Here is a 26,753-nt window from a genome sequence, read left to right on the forward strand (position 1 = left end):
TAATTTGCCTTAAACTTCTCTCCCTTGAGATAACTCATTAATGAATTAGTGGATAGAACACGTTAAGTTTCACCACCAGTGGCCATAATTCTTAATTAAACATGGTCAAACATAAGAATTAACTTGCCTGAAATAAATTGTAGCACAATTATAGCACTGGTGGGACGGCAGGGTAAGGTTCTGGGAACTTTACAGCATAATTTTATTCTAGTGGATTGTTGACTTCGATGACAACAAGGGCAAGATCAGAGCTTTCACATCTTCTGAAGGGAAATGATCTTAATATATGTTTTCTTGATAATACTTTTAGGACATATATGTTCATTCATCTCACTCATCTGAATTTTGCTCTTTTTTCCTTTAATTTTGCTTCAAGGCTTGACAAAAAATATGTATCAGGACCTTTTAAATTGAAACGGGGAAGAACTCCTGCAAAATGGTAAATAGATGTGCCACTGGCAAAGGAAGTCTAATGCCTTGTTGCACTGGCCCCATGAAACAGAAAAAAGTTCCACTGGTGGTTAATGAGATTCATGACCGATTTTTAAGGCTGGGTATCAAGCCCATAAGTGCAGTCTAGGATTTTAGTGACTTGGTAAATTGAGGCACCTCAGGTCCCTCTTGATAGATTTTTTTTGCATAGACTTCTAAGAATTTGTGGGCATGTAATCTTCTGGGTGTTGAATATCATTGTGTAAGCAATGTAAATAAGTTCAGAAGGTGTGAACCAGTGCACCGTGGTGACTCAGCCACCCTTACTTCCTGTTTCCAACTTCCAGATTTATAGCCTTCCTTGACAGGGTTCTCAGGGTTCTTTTCTCCCAATAAAATGAAATTTCATGTATCATATTTCCTTTCAGGGTGAGGTTTCTAAATAGAATCACCTTGCTTTTTGCATAACTAGGAGTCTGGGAGTGGCTTTTTTTTCCTGTGCTCTTTGATAGTGGCAACTGGCTTCACTGGGCTACCTTCTAATTTGCAGTGATGTTGGTGAGAAGAGATTCAGGTCTGTCATGCCAGAGATTTGCATAAGCAACTCTTCATTCCATATGCAACACTGTGGTTTAACTTCAGATGGAAAAGTAGAACTCATGGTGTCTGACCTATTTATCACTCTCTTGTTCAATTTTTTGAGATAAAAGTGACATATAGATGAATCGCAGACATAAGAGTAAGTGTGTTTGGTTACTTTGTCACTTCTGGTAAATCAAATAGAAAAATCTTTTGCAATCAGCTAGCCTTTAACTTAATAACACTTTTGATAAATTGCTTGTATACAGTAGGTTATCAAACCCAAACATTAAAGACTTCAGTTTGACATTGCAAGAATGAATCATACAGACACAAAAGGCAAAATTTATAGCTCTTTATCTAGCATAAAGAAAAAAAAAATCTTATTAGTTTCAAGACCTGCACTAATGACTGCTTAAAGAATTTTAGAACTGGTCTAAGGAAGTTAAAGCTATGCTTGAAGTGTAACTGATCATTACAGCATTTCCAATTAATTTACCAGTGCGTTTTAGCATTCTGTGGATCATTATTCTGTAGTTTATTGTGTGGTATCATTAGAAAAGTCCTTCTCATATTCATTCTTTTACCCTTCTTTTCCTAATTTATTCCCATGTCTTGTACCATTTCAGCTTCCCCTCTACACCCTCTGCTGGAGCTGCCACACTTCAAAATATGTGAGTGACAAGAGGCTTGACAGTCTTTGGGGTGGTGAAGGATCTGGCAGGAGCAAGCCTGCCCAGCATGCTCATCAGGTTAGTAGGGATAGTGTTGTGGATGGCAAGGTCTTATAGTTCTGTCAGCTAAAAGTGTAAAGAGATTGCAGCCAAACCTTTCCTCACAACAAAAAGAGGAAAGACTGAAGACACCTTCAGTAGATAGTGAGTTGAAAAATTATAACGTTTCACAATTTATAAAACAAGGCTCCCTTCAAAGTACTTTGTAAACATGCCTGCTTCTCATTTCTGTCATTTTCACATTAAAAAGAGGCCTTACAGTGGCTGTAAATATAATTATTTTAATTTTATAGTCCTTTATGCTACTGGAATAGTGTGCTAAGGCTTCAGTGTAAATATGAATTAAAAACCAGTTTGTACTTTTAAGGCCTTCATTGGCCTAATTTAGAAATTCCCCTCTCAAAAGGGAGATCACAGAGGCAAAACAATTTTACAGGGTAACCCTGACTGTACAAGTGACATATCTACCTTGGTCTCCGCAGGACTCAAGCACCCCTCCCCTCCAGCAGCTCTGTGTGTGTGTGTGAATGCACACGTGCCTGTACGCCTACCTCCTTCCTCCTTCCTGTACCTTAAGCGACCAGCAACTACAGAGGCCCTTTCCAAAGAGATGATATTAAAGCAGATATATCTTGTCCATTTGCCAGAAAAAGCTGGGGGATGCTGGCTGTACTCTAGTGGTAGGCACAGCTACCCATCTTGAGGCCAGCACCTCAGCAGAAGCATCTACCTGCGACTTAGTTTATGCTAATATGTTAAAACAAAAATACAGTTTATATTAAAATGTGTTCCGTTCTCCTTGCTGCAAAGGTAATAATCATAATAACCATTGATAGATGAGCAGAATAGCCAATATTGAGCATTTACCATGTTTATCAGCTCTCTGATATCACACCACCAAACGTGACTAAACATCCTGAGAGAAAAGATAGTACACCTTCACTCCCATTGTACACCCTTATAATAGCCAGGTAAAACATGATTTTCACAAGCTCCATTTGATACAGGTAAAAATAATTGTATCCTACTTAAATCTGTTAGATGAAAGACTTGAAGTGGCATTTTCTAGGTCAGAAGGAGAATCAACATCTGTATTTGCAGTGGAGTGCCAGACCCTGACTTCTGTCTTGTGCTCCCAATGCTAAATCATATCTCATAATGCTGAGCAGTGGTGATGAATGTGCTGTGGAATTTGCTTTGCAAAACAAATATTTAACTTTCTACAGATCACTGAAGACCTGATAAAACTCTTAAGTGTCAGCTAACCGATTTCCTTTTCTTTTTAATGGAAGAATATTTTTATTCTTTTCATCTAAATGTATGGTTCAAATAAAATTAAAAAGGCCATTGACAGTTATCTTCAAATATCATTTCTGTGAACAGGCTTCACAGAGTCAGAGAATGTAGAACAAGTCTTTGAAGGAAAAATTCTGATTAACAGCATAGGTTATTTCAAAGATAGGAATCACACTGGTGATTAGTCAAGAGATCCAATGCTTCCTTCTTGCTTTTGGGTGTGAAGAGGCCAACGGCCAGGAAGCAGGGGTGACGTGTGCAGCTTTGGCAGCCCAGGCGCTGCTCCCCTCTGCACAGGCATGTGGTGCAAATTCCATGGTGGGGAAGGGCAGACCAGGAGCCAAGCAAGCACTACAGAGAACAAGATAACAAGATAAATAGTTTCTTCCCAGAAAAGACATGGGAATGTTGACACAAGCTAATAATTCATCCAGTTCCAGTCTCCAAAAAGGGAGATTGAAGAGCACAAAAGGCATTCAGCATGTGACAGGAGAGTATTTTTTATTTATTTGTTTAGTTATTTAGTTAATTTTTTTATTATTATTATTGTTTACTGTACCTTCTTGTGAGAATTGAAAGCTTTCCTTTGTTTAGGTAGAAAAGAAAAGATAGCACAGATGCTGAAAAATATACCCAAATACAATGTTGGTAGGAAAAGACAGTCTGAAAATGCCAGTGTGATGGAGGGATTCTGTGAAGGTAACTATGCAGTTGTTTTGCAACTCTTTTCAATAAATTAGCTAAATATATTATCTACATTATTTGTTGTTCTTACTCATTTTGATCACACTGTCTACAGCAAGATTTCCATTTAACAGGGTATCTTTTTTTAGTTTAAGATCTTATAGATCTAAATTTGAAATATTTTATGTCAAATATTATTCCTCCTTTACTCCTCTCTAGAAAGAAAAGAAGGCCTTTTACAAGTGTTAACATATTTAATCTTGTCAAGTTCCAACATTAAAAAAAGCTTAAAAGAAAAAAAAAAAAAAAATCAAAACTTAGGAAGTACTAGGAATGGGACTGAGTATGAAGTGGAAAATATAATTGTGTTACTGTATATGTTGGCAGAGTGCTCACAGATTCAACACTGAATTAATTTCTGGTCTTCTTATCTTAAAATAGAATACAGTAAACCAAGACAAGGCGCATTGAAATGAGAGAAGGTTGATTAAAGGAACAAATGGCTCCCATATTAAGAGCATACAAATAGATTTGGGTTATACAAGACAAAAAAGGCACAAATAAGAAGGAAATTACAAGATCAAAAGCAGCATTATTTGCTTGGAGAAGGTATGTTTCTATGCAATGACTATTCACTGCTTCTCTGAATACCGGAAGCAAGAGAAATCAAATTAAGTTTTCATATAGTAGGTTCACACCAAACAATTTTTTTTTTGCACAAAAAAGTATTAATATGTGTAACCTGTTACTATAGTGTGTTACCAATGCAAAAAAATTTACATAAATTTAAACTCATTAAGCAGACTCAGAGAAGATTAACCTATCAAAGGCTAATAAACATAAGATACAACCTGCTACTCAGGAAGGCCTTGAACTGTGGATCAGAGGAAGTTGATAAATTATACTAAGAAAGCACATCCTTAATAAAATTAACCCTGTTTCTATATTGTACTGTAGATGACTCAACTCCCCTGGTATCTTCCTTGGTCAGCACTGAAGACAAGAAACAGGACTACATAACTTTTGTTCTACCAAGCTAAGTTACTCTTTTACTGGAGAACAAAAGTCTGAAAAAAAAATTCAAAATTCAGCAAAACAAAATATTTTGATTGTCAGAAAATTGTTTGTCAGGTTGCTGTGACTTAAAGTAAAAAAAAAAAAAATAATAGTGAAAAGGCAAACTATCTATTTACAAGACAGGAAATCTTATTTTACTCCCACATCTATTCTACTCACAGTGATTACAGGTAAGAACATACTGCTGGTAAGGATACTTAAACATATAATTATTTTAAAGATACAGCTAGTAAAGTAGTAAACCAGTCAGAATCAGATAATAGATAAGTAAGGCTTATTTTATATTGGGCCATGTTTAAAATGAAATTTTATTATTGTTTTTGGACCAACTCTATTGGAAATATTAAAGAATCCTTTCTTATTGTTTTTGTGGTGTTTTAACTTGATATTATTTTGTTATCCTGCTGGCCTCAGTCAGTTACCTAAATTCACCATCTAGTCTTCTAAAGGAGCAATTCAGAAGATGTATATTTTAACAAAAAAAGTTAGTGAATTTTTATTATGCTCTGCTCTGCAATGAAATTATCTCTTCTGTTCCTGCTTTTCAGCTAATTATACAGTCTCCTTCAAATTCTTAGTAAGCATAAATCTGCCTTTTCTGCTGATTGATACACAACTACCCTGATTTATAAAAACAGGGGACACCTAATCCTATCAGTATGTACAAAAAGGAATTGAATAAGCAGACAAAATGAAAATATCTTCAAAATGTGAGGAACAAAACTGACTTTATTGTCCCTAAATATGCTGTTCTAAGTGTGAAAATTAGGTTTCACCTCATTACATCTGAAAAGTCTTAGCTACTATTTACCAGATATATCCTACTATTGTCACTTCTAATTCAAGGAATCCTAATGTTGCATAGGAAGAATTTTTGTTGGACTACCTGAAGCTAAACTGACTGTAGCTGGAAAAAGCAGACAAACTTTTACACAGGAACCATTCTTTTGTCCTTAAAAAGAAGCCTTTTTCTTTTCTATCTGAGAAAGCTGGACTTTTCAGTTATCACTCATTTCAATGACAAATATTTCCTCTTCCTACAAAATTCTAATCTCCCCTAGCCTTAAGCAATTGCATATGTGACAACGCTACTAAAATAGAGAGATCTTGAAGGACTGGCAGTCTGAAAGGTGACTAAGAAGAGGCTGGAGACATGACTATTTGTTTAGGAATAAGCATCCTTCTGTTGCTGGTATGGAGAGGAAATGATGATCTAGCATGGTCAGAACTGGATCTGCTTGCTCTTAAAAGCTGGGAGAGAAAGACTGAAGCATGTGCTATTTAGTGTAATTCTGTGTGTTAGAAAAATCCAGAGCATCGTGGGCATGATGCATCTCCTTGGTTTGTCAGACTGATCCTGCTGCAGTACAGATTATGTCTGAGTCTGTCTGAGTTTGCTCAGTGTTTGAGATAAGGAAAGACTGAATCTTTCTAAAATCCCTTAGGAAACCAGACACCTGAACTGCAAACAGATGACTTAAGCAGCAGTGGTCAATAATTTAGAAGTTTATCTCTTCTTTGAACAATTCAATGTGTGTTTAAACATTGATTTTCTTGAAATCAGGATCAGGCTCATGGGTTCTAAATTAATTTTTAACTAATGTACAGAAAGAAATGCTTCATTAAATTGCTGCTACTGTATTATTTGTCACAACCCCAACACTATTATTTGTTGTTGCAAAGGCCTCACTTCAGCAGCCCCTCATCCTCCAAGTTTCTTTAAATCAATATCACTACCTTCAGTCCCTCATAAAATAACAAAAAGACTGTCAGCCTACATCCCCTATAGGATTGATAGATATGGAAGTTCATGTGATCATTATTTACATTTAAGAACAAAATCAGGGTTGAGAAACACTCTTTTAAAGCTGAAAGTGTTATAGCTTTTACCTAGGGCTTTGTGTAAGAAAGCTCCTCTGCTTCATGGGCCCTCTGTGGACTCCCAGGTGTGTAAGATACCCTGACCTGCTGCCAGAGGTCAAAGTCTGAACATCCTCTTCCGGAAGTTTTTGACTTCACATAAATCTGCTGGACTGGAGCGTACTGATGAGATGTTCAGTTTGCACTCCTTTTCCTTCCATTAAGGGAAATGTGGACGTTCAGTAAATTTGCTGATCTGTTATGCTTGGCATTGCTAGACTAGGCGAGAAGTTTTGTTAAGTGCCTTGCAGGAGCAATTAGAATCTGACGATCTCTTATTTTGTTCTTGTCACTTGCAAGTTTGTTTTAAATATAATAAAACAGCAACAAATACAACAGGGTGGTTGTTAATACACCAAGCTCATTTAACATTGCTACATCAGGTTAAGTTATATTTTAAGAGGAAACCACCAAATTACTCATCTATGGTTCCAATATAATAAATTACAACACTGTTATTAAGATTAAAACTCTACAAAAATAATACTATCCTCTGTATTTTTTCAGTTAATTCTAATATGTCTTTGCTATATATGAATGAACAAAGAAGTAACAGCCAATATACTTTCGTAACATATAGATGAGTTTGTAGGCAGCTGCTACAAATTTCATTTTAAAATAAAGTTGCTTATGTACATTCTGCTGCATGTTCTTTAGCTGATAATGCACAGAGTGTACTTTGCATGTGAAAGCAAACATAATTGCACATCTACAGGTAGGCCATACTTTGAGGTTAAAGGGAGCATTAGTGATTTCAGTGTGCTTTTCAGTTAGATTGTTGCTATATGTACCTATGTCACCGGAGCTGTATTCTGTATTTCAATTACAATAGTGGAAAAAAGTATTTACAGCAAAATGAATCATCCTTAAATCACGACTATTTTGCTTTCACTTTACTGACCAAAATTGTCTTGGTTCTGTTCAGGGAGCTTTTACACAGTTTCACTCTCATTGCAGTAAAATAAAAATTATTTACACTTTTTTATTTTCTCCTTGCATGGTGTTATAAAAGAGTCTGGTGGTTCATGAATGGTTTCAATTAAGTAGAAATGCTTTTAATTTGTATACAATCAATAATTTGAGATAATAATATTTAGAAGTTCAAATGAACAGAACGAACAGAAGAAAATGCCTCTTCTAATATTTATATTGTTTTAGGTTGAACACATTTAATTGTTGACATTTGATTTTGTTACTGGTTGAAGTTCAAATTATGACTGTGGAGGCATATTTGTTTCATGTTTAAATTTCTTTTTCTTTTAATTAACTGTCAATTCATGAAAAAAGTCAGATTATAAAAATGACAGTTTTAAATAGAAAAATGTTTTATAAGATGGTTAAATTACATTTGTCTTAACTTCAAAGAAGAATGGATTATTTCAAATTTGCAATGTCTCTAGCAACCGATTTTGTATTTGATTTGCTTCATTCTTAATGGCAAGCTGAAGCAAGAGGTTTCCTGCTAATGTTCACAGTAGACATATCCCCACGTTTCACAAACCATCAGAGATATTGGGTTCTAAAAGCTGATTTCAAATACCCAATGAAGAAAGATCTTTTGTTCTAGTTGTCTGCTTCATCTGTTAACCTTTGTAAATACTCTGACAAGCAGACTTAAATGTAAATGTTGTGACTATCCAGAATGCATCTCTTGAAAGAGTTAAGAAATAATCCAGGACAAAGAAATTTTGAGGTAATCATATTTTATTTAAATGTATGATTCTGTTAAAACTGCATTTCTTATATTTGGCACAGTTTGCAAAGTTTCATTTTGTAGGGGGAAAACAAAAATCATCACAATGCTAAAAAATCTCATTCTACCAATTTCATAACAATGAAGTTTTGCTTTCTGTTTCTGTTGTGTTCAATCCCACTCCATAAATTAATAGCACTTTTAAAGTTTAATCAGCCACAGTAATTCTCCCTCCCTTGTGTCACCCGTGGGTAAAACTTCCCTTCCCGGGTGGTCTGGAGGATTAGGAAATTCTTCACAAAATATAACTTCTGTCTCCTATATGGATCTAAGAGCTGCCTTCAGTGTAAAGAAATTTCCTAAAATCTCTTTCCTGTCCTCTGTAGATTTCTTATAAAAGAATGATTATTCTGCAAGAGTCCACTTGCAAAGTATCTAATGCTTGGTGCACCTGAAGTAGAGGTGAGCAGACCAGTTGAGGAGGTCATAGACATACATCACAGTCAATTCAGGACAGACTTGATTGTTAAAGGATACACTTCCACAGTGATGACCCAGACCTGTAGGTTATTTTTAAAGTAAAACATGACTTCTTCCCACTTCAGTGTGAGGAAAGGAAGAAACAGAGTTTCTTTTTCCAGAAGGATGCCCAGGGCTGGAGATCAGGAACTGCAAGTGCTCATGTGCTCCTGACCACAGAGTATCCCTGTTGGCTAATTCTCAGCCTGTAATTGCTGAACTGGGAGACAGTGATTGGTTTCTGTTCTGCCCCCAATACCTGCTGGCATGCTGCTGTGAGGGGTCTGGCTCTCTGAATGTCCTCTATGGGAAACCTGAGCTGAAGTTTCTATGCCCAGGTTTTTTTAATCACCTAAGTCCTTTACAGGCTCTGGCCTTTAGTGAAAATAAAGCTGCAGCTGCATCTGAGGATATTTAGGGCAGGGCTATCAAGAATGAAGTTATCTAAAATAGATCATCTATTGTTCAGATATCACAGTGCGCTATTTTGCAGTGAAACTATTTGTTGAATTATAATTACTCGGCAAATCCGAAGTAGAAAATTTTGCTGGCTTGATTTTCAAAGTTGTGTGTTTTTTGTAGTTTCAGTGCTTATATATCGCTGCTTATACTAAGTATTCTTTGTTGTTATTACATTCATGTTGTTCACATAGTCACTTTGGGGTTTTTTTGGTTTTTTTTCCACAGAGGTATGTATTTTCTTCCTTTAAAGGAAGAATACATATTTTGTAGGCGCACACAGCTTACTGTTTCGGCTGTTGCTGTGTATTTCTGACAACATATTCAGGCTTTTATGAAAGTTTTGATGTAAATGCCTGTAAGCATTAGAAAGATTATTTCAGGAGTAGTGCTTGAAATGTGTTTACTTTTTCCAGGCCAGTTGAATAACAAGAACATGTTTAATTATTTCCAGCCTCTCAAATGGTGTACAGTGTAATTAACTATGATGTGTATTTCCCAGCTAATTAGAGAAAACTGTAGCTAATTGGACACACTAGTGCTTCTGAAGAGCAATAAAAAAAGTTTATCACTTCCTATGATTGTCATAAAAGTACTGTGAATACAATATGTAAAACAGAACTTGGAAACCTGCGAAGATGATCTTCATAGCTAGATGAATTGCTAACCGTCAGTTGATTTCAGAATCAATTGTGGTTTTGCTTTATTTCATTCAAGCCTCCTTCCTTTAAAGTGTAGCTGCCCATCAGCGTATTGGACCTCACCTCTCACAACACTTCATGATGCTTTCTGCTCAGCCATATAGTCCCGTATAGTCTCATGAAACTACTGTCTCAAACTCCCAAGATTTTATGACACAGCTCAATGACATTTTCTACTTATCTTAAAAAAACGTAGCTTCTTGATTCTTACTAATTTTTATGAAATCCAGTTTTCTTGAGGTGGGGGAAGGCATCAACAGAAGAAGACTGATAATGGATTCTGTCATGTCCTAAAAGGTAACAAAGAAACTAGGCAAAGAACAAAAAAAAAATACGAAGTACATCAATGATATCATAGTGATCATATGAAGGATTTAAAGCTAGTTTCATCATATTGGTGAAGTCAGCCTCCAGCTCCTGAGTTTTGACTGCCCAAGACTAGTAAAAATCTTATCCTAAGTCTCACTTCATCAATGTCTGAGAAAGTCTGGCTAGCTTTCCTTGTATTCTTCCAATACTTTGATAATCTCATCTGAAAAAAAAAAACAAACAAACCAAACCAACCAAACAAAAAAGTCTTCCCACCTAAAACAAGTATTCATGTTACTTTTTATACATTGGTCTTACCCCACTTTTGTTACTTCAGGTTTTAAATGATCATGGTTGCCATTTTAAACAGAAAGGTAATTTTGCCTGAATCCACCTAATGAAGCGTTATATTTACATTTCTTTCAAAGAACAGCTTAAATCTTTCTCTCAGGTTCTGTGAAGTATTTCAGGGATCAACTTCTGAGGCACAGTACACAGCAGACCCAGGAAAAACTCAGATGTATATAATGCCAGAGTAAAGTTGTTTTTAACTCCGGAAGTGAGAAAGTGGCAGAAATTTTCTTGTTATTCACAGCATGGCTACAAGACAGGCAAGTGGGTTGCTTCTTTGTGTATGTCAAAGCCTCAAAGTAGTTAAAGATGGCAAGTTTAATTTTGCCTTGCGCTACTTCAATAGCAACCAAAAGACAAGTTGTGACCTTAGTGGGAGGTGGCATGTGCCTCTGACACAGCTTCTCTCCTGTGCCAGCAGGCTCGGGACGGTAGCATTCTCTTACAGATCCATGGCCAGGGATTTGGTGTCATGGTTGCCTTTTCATGAAGAGGATGAAACAACCATGCATTAAGATCCCTCCTTTTAAAAGCATAATCATTGTATTTTTTTCTTTGATTATAAACATGGGTTATGGCGTCATCTAATTTAGGAAATAAATGGAGTGTTAGGAGTAGAAAGCAAATGAAAACCAAAACATAGCCAAAAAGTTATTTTAAATCTTAATACTTATGATAATATTAGCAATCTTTACAGTACAATCATGGGGAACTGTCTCCATGTTCTACATTTTCTTCCAGGCCCTCTCATGCAGTCACACTTTTGACAATGATGGTTCTGAGAAAAATTAGCAGTGGCTTGATCTGTGGTGGGATCTGTTTATGTCTAAGGAAGTACAGCTCTGCAGGCCATAACTACAGTTAAACTGTAACCTGAGACTGTTCAGATGTGCTAAGATATGAAATGAGACTATAAGCTCCTGAACCCTTGGCAACAATACCATTTCCGTTGATGTTATCACCAGTTAAACTGTATCTACTGGGAATTAATTGTCCAAAAAATACAAATATACAAAAACCCACCATGAATCCAGTTGTTCACTGTAAATGGAGAGAGATTAAAAACATTACAAAAGAGATATTTGCCTCACACATCCCATTGAATCTGCACTTGTATAGATTAAATACAAAATGTTATGACATTTTCAGACTTTTACTTAAAATGACTCACAGCTAACAAAAGGAGACCCTTAATTCTGCTAGCTTTGATGCACAGCTGTTCAAACAATTAGGCATTAGGGAGATGACCTGCAGGACTATTTGCACTTGAGTTTTTTTTTCTTAAAGGACTAAGTCTGTGTTTTCCTTTAAAGGTATGTAGACCATGTGTCCTCAGCACATAGAAGATGAACAGCACAAAAACTTAGGTATAAGAAGAAACAGGCAGAGAATTGAGCTTTTTTTGGGGTTTGTTTGTGGTGTTTTATTTGCTTGTTTGTTTTGTTTCCTCCAAATCCTTCCTGCCCACCACACTAAGAGGTAGCAACAATATCTTATCGTAACAGGGTCCTGAGGGTACTAATAGACTTCAGTGACCCTGACTTGTCTCACATGGGGCATCCAACCTTGCAATGGGCCCAGGAACCCCATTTAAGCTCGGCTTTAGGAGTTCAGTCTTTTCACGAGCTGACCCATCTCTAGCTGTCAGTCCTGCATTCTGGATAGATGCCATGTATGGGTATGTTGTGTTGCCTCTATCTCTCTGTCCCCAGTATTTTTTGTCACAGACTGGGATTTCTGTTTGCCGTGCTGGTGGCTTTGTTGAGGTTGGACATTTCTTGTGTAATGTGCTGGGGAGGTAGACACCAGGATCAGGCTTCTCAACAATCAAGACTCTAACTTGGGGATGGGACATGAGAGAAGATAGATTAGGAAACTTAGCTAACCAGTAAGGAAAACAATAAATAGGCTTTTTTTTTTTTTTTTTTTTTTTTTTTTCCGAAGATTATAGAATGCAGACGACCTATAACTCACCTCTGGCCTTAAAATTTGTTGTCAAGATCCTGTTACTTGTAAGTCAACTGCTAATCCTTACTAGAGTGTTAAATAGACTATGCTTTTACCTTCTTTTTTTTTTTTTTTTTCTCTCTGTGTACATTATATTGCTATGTGCTTTAAGTTATTTTCCCAGTTGTGGAATTTATTTTTACACAGAGATTTACTATTGGGCTTGGAGTCCTTTCACATATTGATAACTTATCTGGCATAATTGTGATGAAAGAAGATTAGTTTTTGACCTTTTCTTTCTTTTCAGTCTTGTTTATAGATCAGATTTTTTTCTTGCCTTACAATAATATCTCCAAGCTAGTAAATAGCAAGCATGCTTCCTTGAGCTTGTTGGCTGCTAATTATTGCCCTACCACACGACTTATTTTTTTTGTATTTATATATGATCAACATGCTTCTTATTCCCCATTTCATTGTAAAGCACATTTGTACCCATGCTAGATGGCCACCTACTTTTATTTTTCTGTATATATAGAAATAAGAGAAAGATGTGCGCAGGGCTTTACAAATGGCAATGGTCAGATCATGTGGAATTAACTGTGAGGTCAGAAAGCCAAGGGAGATGCTTTTTTTAGCAATAGCATTAGTATGCTGAGTAGAAACAAGCTTCAGCTTCACTGGTAGTAAGGAGTACTTGTTATTGGGAAGGGCCACAAGAACTGTGGAGAAATCCATAACTATCAGCAGTATATAAGATGCAGGCTTGAGTTCTGGTGATAGACTGGAGATAAGGCTGCAGCAGGCAGTGCATTGGAGATTCTGGGAATGCTATGTACCACAGTACACCCCATATATTGTTTGTTCAGACTTCCTGTTCTCTACTAAGTACAGTTATGAAGATCCCAGACAAAAGAGCAAACTAGAGGAAGGTGGCACTTAAAGTCTCTGTGACTTCTTTATTTTCTCCAATCTGTTATATTCTACATCAAGAATGTAGTGTGCCATTTCTCTAGCAACAAAAGATGACCCTAAAACAAACAAACAAGCAAAGCAAAAACACCACCAGCAACAACTGCCCCCCAGCAACAACTGCCCCCCAGCTAACAAACAAAAAATGAAACAAAAAAAACCCAAACAAAACAAACGAACAAAAAAACTGAAGAATTTCTGTGGTCTTCTGTATGTATTTATATCTTAAAGATTTCACTTTCATAAAAATCTCAATCTAGCTGTCCACCCACTCTGCTGGGGAGTGATGTGTGTCAAGCAAAGCATCTCCGAGCCCCAGAAAAAAATGCTATCTTTGTAAGCTTCTCTACAAGACACCCTCCTGATTGGACAGTCCCTTTTCACCCCCTCACTTAGTCTGCAGCAGCTTTCCCACCCAGTCTGCTCCTTTTCATGTTTTGTTTTCTCAAGGCTTTCCCATCTCCATCCTTAACCTATGCACACTTTTTCCAGATGTGTGACAAACATTGTGTTTTCAGAACACAGTTCTAAAAACAAAAACATTCCAGGGGCTAATTTATCTCAGAACATTGATGTCTTTGTGTGAGCAGAAATCAGATGCATTCAGAAGCTTGGGGAGGCCTCTCCTTCCAGCCTTCCTGGTAATATGAGTCAAAACTCTGTGTACTCAGCATGAAGCTTCCTCTGGCACTGGATGGGGCAGAAAAACATCAGCAGATGAGCTGATACTAGTCTCTATCATGTTTAGTTGTTGATTTTGAGATTTTGTAATTTTATTATTTGGTACAGCCATTCTGTAGTGGTTACAAGGTATGCAATGCTTTGAATCTCCCTTAGTAAAATGCTTAAAGCTGATTTCAGTGACAGATTGAAAATTTGAAGTCAGAATTTGGTCCTGCAATTTGGCCTCTCTTCTCTGGTGGGCTGAACTGACCCCTATGAGAAAGTGAAGTAGTAACTATTGAAACTGCAGGAGATCATGGCCCAGGTTTATGGAGGTACAAGGCTTTTTTTATAACCTCCTATTTTATCTACTAGTAGAGTAGACTGAGAAAATTAAGGCACTGAGATGAATGTGTGAGCTAGATTTAAGAAGTAACATGAAATGTGTCTTTGAGAAGATGGGTGCCTAAACACCAGTAGGATAAGAAGAGACCGGAAGTTCATGGATGCCTCAAGATAAAGCTCCTAATGAAAGCTCTTGTGTGTTGGGAATTTCTTCTGAAACTGCAGGTGTTCCAGAGAAAGTGTAGTCTTCAAATTAACTTAATGTATCTGAAATTATTTACTGTTTTGCTACATGTGGAGATGATTTCTTAGGGTATTTTAGTTAACTTTTGCTTTGAGGTTGTTGATTTTCCTTGAAAACTAATCCAAGCCCTTTTTTTTTGCTCAAACAACTCACACAGTTTCAGATTATTTCCTAGAACTTAACAGAAAGAGCCTGAAATGGCTCTTGGCTATGTTAATTAGTAATTCTGCGTTTCAGGAAACATGGCTCAAACCAAGCCCAGTGCAGCTGTAGTACAAGAGATGTTCATAAACTGAAACATCTTGGGAAGATACATGGCTCATGGATCATGACAGCTAAAAACAAGGTCTGTCCCATCTTTGTCATTACTCAGTAAGACAAACACTTAGCAGTGCTTAAATAATGCCAAGAAGTATTTGTAAATAATTTAGTTTACAACTGACACAAACAATTATTTACACTCTTTCTACATGTGATCCATCCTAGTAGAGGCATAGTTTGAAAGGAAATTCACAGAACTTTTCCTTTGGAGCAGGCTTTTCTAAATGCAGATGAAAAGTGTCAGTTTGCAAGAAATGTTTTAGTAATAAGAGGACAACCATATTAGGTAACACAAGTATCTGTATAGGTTTGGATCCAACACTTTATACTGTGACAAAATGGAAATGGCTTTCCCTGCCCATTCATTCCTTGATGACAGCTCTGAGACTGACAGTAAAGTGAAGCTTTGTGTAGGTAGCTGGATAGGGTGAAATCTAGGAAAAATACAGTACTTTCCCACTGTGTGTTTTCCTGCAAATTGCCAACCACTCATGAGACACCAATCATCTTTAGTCTCAGTCAGCTTGGATCAGGAAGAAAGCACTAATTATGTTCATCATATCTTCTTGTGTCATGCACAAACTAGTAGAGTACTTGTTAATTTTAAGTTAAGTTTTATACTTGATTTTTTTTTTCATACATGCATATGAAATAGGATGAAAGTTGTTCTTTGATTATACACTTGCATTTATTTTGTTGCTTCTCCTTTGGATCTTCAGAATTTATCTAGCTTTTATCTTCAGAGGTTTTTGGGTAACTGTTAGTACTGTTCATGCGTTAAATGAGGGAGATGCTTCAGCAGTTCGACAGAAAGTGTGAGTGGCATTTGATTTGATAGATAGATTAGGTTAAACTACTCAAGTTTGTCTTGTCAATTGTAAACATGGTTTCATTCCCTCTCTGCAGATGAGGGACAGATTTATATACTGTATACCATCAGATCAATATGCATTAAAGGCAGTAAAAGTAAGAAAGATTTTATGTAGTTGACTCACTAAGGGCTGCAAATGAAATTATGGCAGCTTGTGGTTTCAGTAGTGTAAATTATGCACTGTCTTATTGATTATTAAGCTTAAATGGAAGGATAATCCAATGTCATTACAGAATCACTTGCAGGATTTAAACTTCCTTTTCCAGAAGACTCATTTTTCTGGCATCTATTTAAGAAATGTTCAGTAGTGCTTGTTGTTTTATAAAATCCACCACTGGATTTCCTTCAGAAAGAAACTTCACTTCTGCTTTTGTTTCTAGCCATGTTTGTCATGTCTTGTCTGTTTAATTAAAACTTTCTCCCCTCTCACTTAATTGGGCTGTTCACTGTCTATCCAGGGACTAAAGTTTAACTTCTTGGTTTATTATTCTTAAAACACTGTTTCTTGAATGATTTCTGAATTTTTACCAATGTTCTCGAAGCCCCAAAGAAACCCATTGTGAATTCTTGTGATCTTTCAATGCCAACAGCATTCACCCTTCTTTTAGCTACTTTAGGGAGATGTGGCTAATCAGGAATAAGAAGGATCAGGCTTTGGAAGAAATATTAAGAATGTTCTAGAATGTCATACAGTTTAACCTGTGGGTTGATAAAAACACAGGTACTAGATTTCCCCTGAATTTCTTCTTCCAATGAGGTTGCACCTGAGAGGTGGATGGGATGCTGATTTACCAAAACTGCTTGTCAGAGTCTTATAGTTTTTATAGTTGAACAGTTTGTAGCCATTAAGGATCCTCCTTTCTGGTTGTGTTCCTCTGAGCTGAAAAGGAGGAGGAGGGATGTGATCATGATTCAGGACCATCCAAGCATTGTTTCTAACCATTTTTGCTGACCAGCTACTGTCCTTACACGTCACCTTTCCATCATTAAAAACATAAACCCAACAATTGTTATTGTGGACTCTCTGGAATCAGACTGTTGTTACAGTTTGACATTTATGCTTTCTGTGTCTTTGCTTGCTGTAATTTCATTCATTGTAAGCAAGGTTGAACTTGTTTGGTAATAAAATGAGATATCTCCAGAGTTATCAGCAGGCAGTATTCTGTCTTCTGGTAAAGAAGTCAACAGAATTAACTTCTAATTAGGTTTCAGCCTGCCTGGCAGGTTTATTGAAGAGCATCCTGGGCTTTAGAAAGACCAGGTATTGCATCCTCAACCAGTCTGGTGTATGAATGTCTGGATGCTGGTGTTAACATGCTGATTCAGCCAGCTGGGAATGAAGAAATGTCTGTGTGGCTGTACAAACTTGGAAGCCAGCTCTCACAGCTGCTGCGATTAGACCAGTCTGGAGGACAGGATTTGGAAAGCGGAGTCTATGCATATGCAACTAGCACCTTGTCAAAGCTGATTGGATCATTTTTACTTTTCTGACATTACAAGCCTAGAAGTACTAGAGAGTGTTACATTGATATAAAAATACATTCTGTACTGCACCTACCTTTAAGCACAGTGCCTTCTAAGGCTTGAAATACTTTAACTAACTGGTATGCCAATTTAATTTTAAGTTGACTGCTTGGATAAGAAGTTAAAGATTATATGTTTTCTTTAGCTATACTAATGAATATATTTTCCCACTAAGGTTAATTAATTTTAAACCTTGTCTGCTCTGTTAACCTGTAATAGCACATAACATTAATCCCAAACTTCTATGGTACCTGAATTTACAAATGAAAAATAAAAAATGTTTGTCTTGCAGGAGAATATTGTTGATGAACTAATAAATATTTCAGATGCTGAGCCAAAGCTCCATCTGGAAGCATCTGAGAGCTAATGTCTGTGATTTCTGAAGATTTTTTTGGCATTTTTCTTTGGCAAGAACAGAAGTGATAATAGAACTGAGAGCACCATAGTCAGATTGCTCTTGGGGGAGGGGAAGAGTAGTTTGGTTTCTCTGTTGTTGCTGCTGTTGTGAATCTGCTGACACCCCTGAAATTTCATATGATTTTTTTAAGGTTGAGGGCTAGATTTAAGACTAAAATCTAGTTCATAATCACAGCATAGTCCTAAAGGCAGTCTCTGGGTCAGATCAGGCCCAAGGGATGTTTCATCCAAATTGTGCTTTTTTACCGGGGGAGATATAGAATAACTGGCTGGACAATAAACAATTCTGTAACAACTAACACTGTGTCTTCCTCCTGAGAGTGGTTTGGCATCGGGAGGTGGATATTGCTGCCACCATGACACTTGCATTGGCCAAAGAGTGGATACTTTGGTCGTCTAAGAAGCTATCCATCTCCCTTGGTGACCTAGACTGGGTCCTGATTAAGAAACTGGGACCCAGATTAGCATTATCTTTGTTCAGTCCTGCTGGACAAGTGATGTCTCTCATTGTTCCTTAATACTTTCTTATTAATTCCTTCTTCAATAAGTCTAGTAATTCTTACTTGTCAGTCTTGGGATAAGTGATGGATTTAATTTTAAGACTTGTCAGAAGAACAGCAATTTCCAGTTTTCCTCTAGAAAATGCTGGGTTTTACCGAGTAGAGTTTTCTCTAAGTGTCTAAAACATTTTTAACTGTTTTTACAGGTAAGAGGTGGAAACAATCAGCTGATATAGGACATGAAAACCTTTGGTATGTGTAAGATCTGCAGGAAAAGTAGAAAATATATATCACAAACTGAGCAAAAACACACATGCTGTTGCTAAAAAATGAACATAAAATTGGGCATATGAATAAAGCTGTAGTTTGGAAGGCACAAAGGTAAAGGGTAAGGACTAGGCTTTCAGACATTAGTGCTTTTGAGCTCATTGCTTGAGTGATTGCTACCCCAGCTGAAGAGAGCTAAGAAAGCTGTTTAGGAGATAACCTACAAAACCGGAATGAAACAGTAGTGTCTTACATCACAGAAGATGAAAAGGAATATGCCGACAGTTTTTAAAGATATAAAAGATTACTGAGAAGGAGGGTGTAATCTGTTATTTGTTTACATGGTGGGTGAAGCAAGAAGTCATGGGTTTAAACTGCACAAAGAAATTCCTCCTGAGGTCTCTTTTAACCTCTTTGGTCTATGATGATGTAGTACTATAAATATTCTAAACTACATTAAATGCAGTTGCAAATGGAGTCTTCTTTCAGATAAATGTAAGAAACCAAATAACTTGATAAAAAAAAATCCCCCACCCCCAACATAGCACAACATCACTAAAACACCAATGTGAAAATCTCCTGGGGAACTGAAACTGTGGTCTGGGAGCTTTGAAAGGTAGAGTTTTGAGTGGGGAGGTGAACATACTTATGGAAAAAATCAGGGGACTCAAATAGATTCAGAGAAGCAGAAAATCAGGACTGTCCAGAGGTGCACTCACAGGAAGAGCATGAAGGGTTTTGAGTTAAGATCTAGTTCAGAGACTTGGAGAAGTGATGAAGCTCCTGTTGATTTGCTTTATTGTGTTCTCATAGCAGAAACTTCCTCCTTCATTTACAAAGAGATATCAACAACAAAAAAAAGAAGGCCAATTCTTTTAATATGATTCTTCTTATTTTATAAAATGTGCAAGATATACTTTATTTATAATGATTTTGGTCAATCAGAAGTATGACTTATTTACTAAAATACTCAGAAATTATTTTTGTCCTGACTTGGAACTGGCAGAAATTTCCTAATAAAACACACACCCAGAAGTGTTTTTCATTTGTTGTGGTTTTTTATTGACATACCTTAATTACCTAATTATGACACAGAACTACGGAGTGTACTCAGTATTTTGTAATATTAAGTAAAGCTTTGGGAATAATATCTGGAACAATGCCTTTCCAGAGAACCTTACTGCAAATTAATGTCACAGGCTTGTAGCAGTTGATATGAATTCTGGGTCACTAAGATGTTTAGAGAAAGAGATGTTTACTTCAAATGAGGCAAAAATTGATAATCTGCATATAATAACTAAAAATCTGACAAATATGCTCAACTTTCTTTTTTTCAAGTATAGGTCTCATTGCAGTTAACATTTGAAATGTCTCCAAAGGTCAAATACTAATTTTTGTTTTTGCAAAGTGCCAGTGATCAGGCTGATACTAAACTGAAGTTTCTGCTCTTCTGTCCTCTATTTCTACTTCAAGATTATATACAGGTCATAACATAGATTAACATGGTTTACTGTATAAATTATATTAGATGTGTTATACCAGGTTACTTCTGTGTTTGAGAATAACATCCATATATGTGCTCATAAATATGAGTACTTAAATCTCATGCCTCAGGGTATTGCTTCATCATGTTTTATCTCAAAAAAGCCATTGTAGCATAGCTTCCTGGGAAGCATTGTAAAACTGAGTTTTGATTTCTTCTCTCAAAGTGCTTCATTCAGTAGAATAATGCATTAGAAAACCTGTGTTTGTAAACAAACTTTGTTCAATATAAATGAAGTAGAAAACTATTTGCTAAGAACATACATCAGACTACAACCCTCAGCAGATAAATACCTGGTCACAGGCAGACAGAGACAGACCAGGTCTATCAAAATTATCTGGGATGTTCTTAAAGAGATAAGATAATCTATGAAATTAAAATTAAGGAAAAGTCTGGTGTTATTTCCAGTTGAAGCTAGTACTAATATTCAGTTCATTTCACAGGGCAAATAAATACACTAACAAAAAGAAAGAGTATTTCCAACCAAAAACCCCCACCATTAAATCCTTAAGAAATATATCAGTAATATTGACAGCAAAGTGTTTCCTACTTGGAATTCTTAATTAAGACAGAATGTTGGCCTGCAAGATATAGACAGATAATCAGTGTGTGAGAAAATCACAAATGGCTGAGTTATTGCTCTGTAGAATAGATCACTTGTAAGAGTATGTCACCCATATTTAGAATTCTAACAGCCCTTTTATGATGACTACAAAATTATTCTGGTTACTACACTACCTTAATATTTTATGTAGTATTAATTTCTTCTTGTATAAACTTATCATAAAACTAGCAAGTCTGCAAAAGTTTCTATAATACTAAGTTATTAATATTTTTTATAACCATTTACTTCATATTATATTTATTTTTCCTAGAACACTTTAGGAAAGATCATGACCTATGTCTTTGCCAGAACTGTCAGAATTTGTATAAATTTTTTCTTAGGGATATAAGAATTATCATAGTGGATCTATCAATACTAGATCTATGTCTCCTGTCATGGATAATGGTGTAAATTGGAAGTTTGATGCACTCCCTTCCACTCCTATTCTTACAATCTACCAAATTACAATACTTAATCAAAGTAAGATATTTTCTTCTGACCCTGTTTCATGCTTTGGAACACACTTATTGACAAGCCCTGTATTTTTGTACCTGTAGGTATCTGTAAAAGTTGATTTTTGTATTAGTAAAGACACAATCCCTTTCAGGAATGCACTCCAGTGATGTTTTGTGACAGTGAATTCCACAGCTTAATTGTATATTATATTCATTATGATGTCTGTGGTTGAGGCTTATTTATAATTTTACTGTTTTAAATTTGCTTGCAAATGGCTTTGTGAAGCAAATATATTTAGTGGTACAGCACCAATGAGGAAAAAAAATAAAGTAAAAGATACCACAAACAGTTACAAACAAATGTAGCACCAGCCTCAACTCCTTTTCTCAGTTATGTTTTAATATATTCTGCTTCTCAAAGATATCAAGACTGAGAAGAGATTTCTCTTAAGGCTTGGACAATGACTGAAAGATGCTGTTATAAGACAGTATTGAAGAAAGGATTTGAAGCCTAGAGGAAGACAGATCTATAAGTATTGGATGGAGAAATGGATATCTTATGATCATGTGGGAAATCTTATAATTGAGATTACTTTCTTCAGATGTTGTTAGTTGTATCTCAATTTACAAGTCTTGCACAGGTTCTTGTCCAGAGCAGCTTGCATGGCTTCATATCAATATGACACTGCAACTGAACTTGTCTGGTAAGGGACTTCTTCCAGGTGGTTAATTCCTACCAATTGGTAGGACTTTGTCATCAGATGTCACTCCTAATGTCCATTGACAATTTTAAAGTAGAGCAAGCCTATTCCTTGCTGATGAGCAAATGAGCTGGGATTTCTTTCTCAAGTATGTGGTTGCATTTTATTGTATAAGTTTGCATCTCACATTTTGATGCCTCCTGGAGGAGTAGCTTGACTGGGCTCCTCTTTCAGTGCTCAGGAAATTCCTCTTCAATCTTTGTGGACTTGCCGAATGAGCTACTCTCACTTGTGCAGATAAATAGTCTTCCTCTCTCTGCTCTCAATGAGCACTCTGTTGTTGCCCAGACACATGCGGGTGGGCAAGAGCCACTTGCCACTGTTGATGCAACAGGGGTGCAAATCATACAAGCAATGTTTGTTTTGTGTGTGCCTTTGTGTTTACCTTTGTGTGCACAGCAGGAGGAATTGGGAGTGTCTGACTTATGTTTTGCCAGCAATCAGAACATCTTCCCTATATCAGAAATGGTAATTTCAACGAGTTGAGGTCTGATCATGTCTTCTGCACTGGCTGCAAAACACTGGCTTTATCCTTTCTGGCTTTATATACCTTCATAGGTATAGCATAGTGGTAGCACAGGAATATACTACTCTCCATTCACTATATGACAAAACTAGATCAATCAAGCCCTGAATTGCAAAGTTGTGGTTAATTTGATAAGTTTCATTCGTTACAATACTGTCATCCTTTCCAGTTTTTCCTTCCCCAAAATCTCCTCAATATAAGAGCAGCTTTCAGTCTATTTGAAAGACTGATTTATTGTCTGCTGGTCTTGTTAAGATTTTTACTTCATTTTTTATAAGAAATTCAATCCTATGGCTAATATTGTGATATATTAGAAGAGATGCATAGATGTTTAGAGCTAAAAGTTACATGTTAGTCATGGAAATATGATCAACAGTGATCATAGTAGCTCATAATTAATTAGAACTCATCTTACAAAAGTAGTTGGATCACTGTCCCCCCCAATGTAATAAAGAAAAATATACATTACTTCTTTTTTTCAATATTTATCTTCAACTTTCAGTCAGTAATCTCTTTCACTTTTCTCTGATTAGCCATTTAGTATTTTTTTTCCTTAAGGTCCTTAAACACTGTAATAAGACACATTTTGATAAGCAAAAGAGATGGATCTCACTACATCCCCTCACTACCTCTTTTTTTTAGCCTCTTTTTTGTGTTTTCCTCAAAGTCCTGTATAACTAGTAAATCTTGTCTTACCAGTTCCTTACTGGGGGAGAATTTTCAGTGTTTCCACTCCCCTACCTACATTTTCTAGTACTTCATTACTTCTTATTCCTGTGGCACTATGAGGATTTAAGAAGTGTGTTCACATCCTTTACTTGTCTAGACAGCTGGGTGGCAAGCAGAAGAATCATGCCATAAGAAATTCATTCATGTACACTGCTTGAGTGGATTTGGACCCAGAATTTAACTGTGCTTATGAATGTTGTTGTAATACAAATAAAGCTGAGTAAGTCTTACCTGGCTTCCAAATCTGCAATCTTGTTAAAAAATAACATGTTTTTTTCTGGTAATTTCCCAAATGATTGTAGCATTTGGTATTTCTTAATGTTTTTTTTTTATTTTTTTTAGAGAGTGAAAAAAAATCGTAATTTCTCAGGCTTTATTTCTCTAGACAGGCATTTTGCCTTTGTTTCCAATCCTAATCAGGTGCTATGTATTGAAGGTATGACTCACTTTTCTTAGATTTTTTTTCTACTGGCTTTTTTTTTTTTTTTTTTTTTTTTGACATGAGGGAGAAATTAGGAAACTATTAAAAAGCACAAACTGTATTACAAAAATTTCCCTGAAGCTAAAAGTATTTTGGGAGGCATGTACAAGTGTTTAAGATTCAGGTGTCTGTCTTTTTCCTTCAAAGACATTAAAAGAAACAGACTGACTCACCAGTAGGTGTAGCTTAGTCACAAAATCCTACATACAGTAATCATAACTCTAGACTATTATTCCACTGTCTATTTTCATTAGGGCTATCAGGTCCCCTGAACAGCAGGATTTAGAAGCAAACTATATCTTGCAGAGAATGTTCAAAATAAATATGTTCTTTCCATTGAAGTGTCAAAGTTGAAGAGTTTATAATACCATGATAAACTTTAAAAATATAATGTAAATTAATCCAAAAAGATAGTGGTTTTTTGCATATGGAACTCCTACCCCAACTAAATTTAAGCATCTTATTTGACTTTTGTCCCTTCTTAACAAATTCTTTGAGATTTGACACCAAAGTAGTCTAGGTGAAAATTCTATTCCTGTTGGAATAGTCATGAAAAATTTTACTTTGGCTTTCTAGTGCAGTAATATTTCAATAAATAACATGTTCTACTAGAATATTTGAGTTTAGTTCTGTTTTTACACAATTAGCAACCCTTCATCTGTGATTATATGTTTTATATGTAGAGATGTTCAGGCCAAAAGAAAGGGTTGTGTGTTCCAGAACATATCTGAAAGAAGTCACTCCCAGGCATAAGTAGTTCTGCAGATGTATTTAGCATAATGCATTTCTGATAAACAGTAGAGGATTTTATATGTAATTCAAGAATAATTTTATTTTAAATCAATATTTAAACTCTACCTATGAAATGTGAAATGGATGAAACATTAATATGATCTTACAAGTTTGAGTTATGAGATTAAAATTCATTTTGCAGACTAGGTAACTGAAATACAAAAGTTTTGGGTATGTGATTCTGGAAGAGGTTGAGTCTATTGAACTCTAAATCAGGTTTGAGTTAGGCCTTGTCATGGTCTTGTTGGACATGCCCAACATTGTTATAAGTTGGTCAAGCTTATGGAATAAAAGGTCCATGCCACAGATAGTGACTTTTTTTTTTCCTCTTTTATTGCAGAGGAAGCAAAACAACTATCATTTGGGCTTTCGCAAACTTCATTTTATTTTGTTTTGTATATGAGAGGCCAAAACAATCAAATAGACCTTAAGTCTCAAAATATGAAATAAAATCAATATCATTAAAGATTTTGGCTGTCACATCCACAGCCTAATTAGCATATACTCGGTTGAATTTAAGTACAGAAAAGGCTGGAAAGCACAGGTAAATCCCCATAGCTCTGCCAATTGTGAGACACCCCTAGTTCAATGAATATTAGAAAACTGGAATTACAACAGATGTAACCAACACTGACCCATAACTATTTTGAAGATATCTAAAGCTGTGACTTTAAAAAGGAGTCAAACAGAATTTAACCAGGAAAACACAATGCTGAGTTGCTTATCACTTCACTGACATGATGTGCAGCTCTTGGGAAGCTTAAGGAGTTCCCAATGGGGACTGAGACTGATAATGGGCTATGAAATAGCCTATGGGAGTCCTAATGGGATGTGGGATACTTTGCTTGTGAATTGTCTGATGAAATCCAGCTTATGTCCTCTATGACTGGCTGTCATATTGTACAGTAGTAGTTAAGTACATACTGTGTAGGAAATTGCTACCTTTCAATTAAATACGTTCCCAGTGAGTGGACAAGGATCACAACTGGTGCGATTTTTTTAGACCCTGCAACTTCATAAATTAAGAATGAGTGAGACCTCCTGGCTCATTGAATTGAATCCCATATTTCTGTAGACCATTTGTATCTTAATATTTATTTTGTAAACCAATTGAATGGCATATTAAATCTACTTTTTTGTCCTCAATTAAAGAGGCATTGTTATAAGAGAATGGTTGGATAGTGAGAACATGATGCAGAAGGTTTTTCTGACCATTAGAAAGCTTCTAGTCACATAATTTGCTCTGTGTGTAAACCACTGATTTCTCTAACAGATGAATCTTTTACTTCAGTAATTCAATTCTCAATTCGGCCTAACTCGTTTGCACTATTTATACATGGCAAAAATAGTTTCTTCCAAACACTTTCTCTAGCAGACTACGAAAATCAAATTCTGTCATTGTTTAAGGCAAGGCGGCAATAAATGGTGACAGATGCTCCCTGTTACCCCCTTTACCTCCCGCCACCCCTTTCCTGTAGATCGGAAAGATGATAAGGAGGAAGGAAGAGAGACTTGGACTTCAAGTTGGAAGCTTTTAAAGGCTTTTACTAATGCTACTAATAAATAGAGAATATATACAAAATATACAAAACCAATCTTGAGTGCTCTATGTGGAGCTGTCGTCACTCCAGCAGCAGGAGCTGGGTGCGCGAAGCTAGCGGCTCCAGCAGGTGCAGCTCAGGCCCCCAGAAGTCATGGGCGGGACTTCACAGCAAACTGGAACCTGGTTGCAGGCATGCAGGGCCTGAGGCCTGTAGATCACAGGCAGACAGACAGGGTGCTCTCTAGATGCCGGCCATGGTCAGAGAGAGCTTGACCCTCATGATCACCCTCTTATATAGGGGGTATGATGATTATGGGATGGAATATTTAATTGGTCAATTTAAGTCACCTCTTCCATCCACCCCTCCTCAAACACACCCCTCTCACAATGGAATGTGGGAAAACTTATCAGTCTTTTCTTGGCTACCATAGTAATACATCTAAACATGAGCTTCTTCAGCATTCCGTTGGTCTCTTATCAGCACCGAGTACAGCATC

General features: G+C 36.3%; 1 long non-coding RNA gene across 6 annotated transcripts in view; it reads left to right on the forward strand.

Annotated features, from left to right (window-relative positions):
* The window catches only part of LOC110361330 (uncharacterized), a 79,798-nt gene that overhangs the window by 27,966 nt on the left and 25,079 nt on the right, over nt 1–26,753 (forward strand). For 4 of the 6 annotated variants that reach the window (XR_010472834.1, XR_010472833.1, XR_010472835.1 and 1 more), the window contains exon 6: nt 1,641–1,763. This is a non-coding gene — a long non-coding RNA (uncharacterized LOC110361330). Of the gene's footprint in view, nt 1–1,640; nt 1,764–2,227; nt 4,335–26,753 lie in introns of all 6 variants that reach the window. The other 2 variants (XR_010472832.1, XR_010472836.1) reach the window with 2 other exon arrangements.

Source organism: Columba livia, chromosome 5 (assembly GCF_036013475.1).
Source record: "Columba livia isolate bColLiv1 breed racing homer chromosome 5, bColLiv1.pat.W.v2, whole genome shotgun sequence".
NCBI lineage: Eukaryota > Metazoa > Chordata > Aves > Columbiformes > Columbidae > Columba > Columba livia.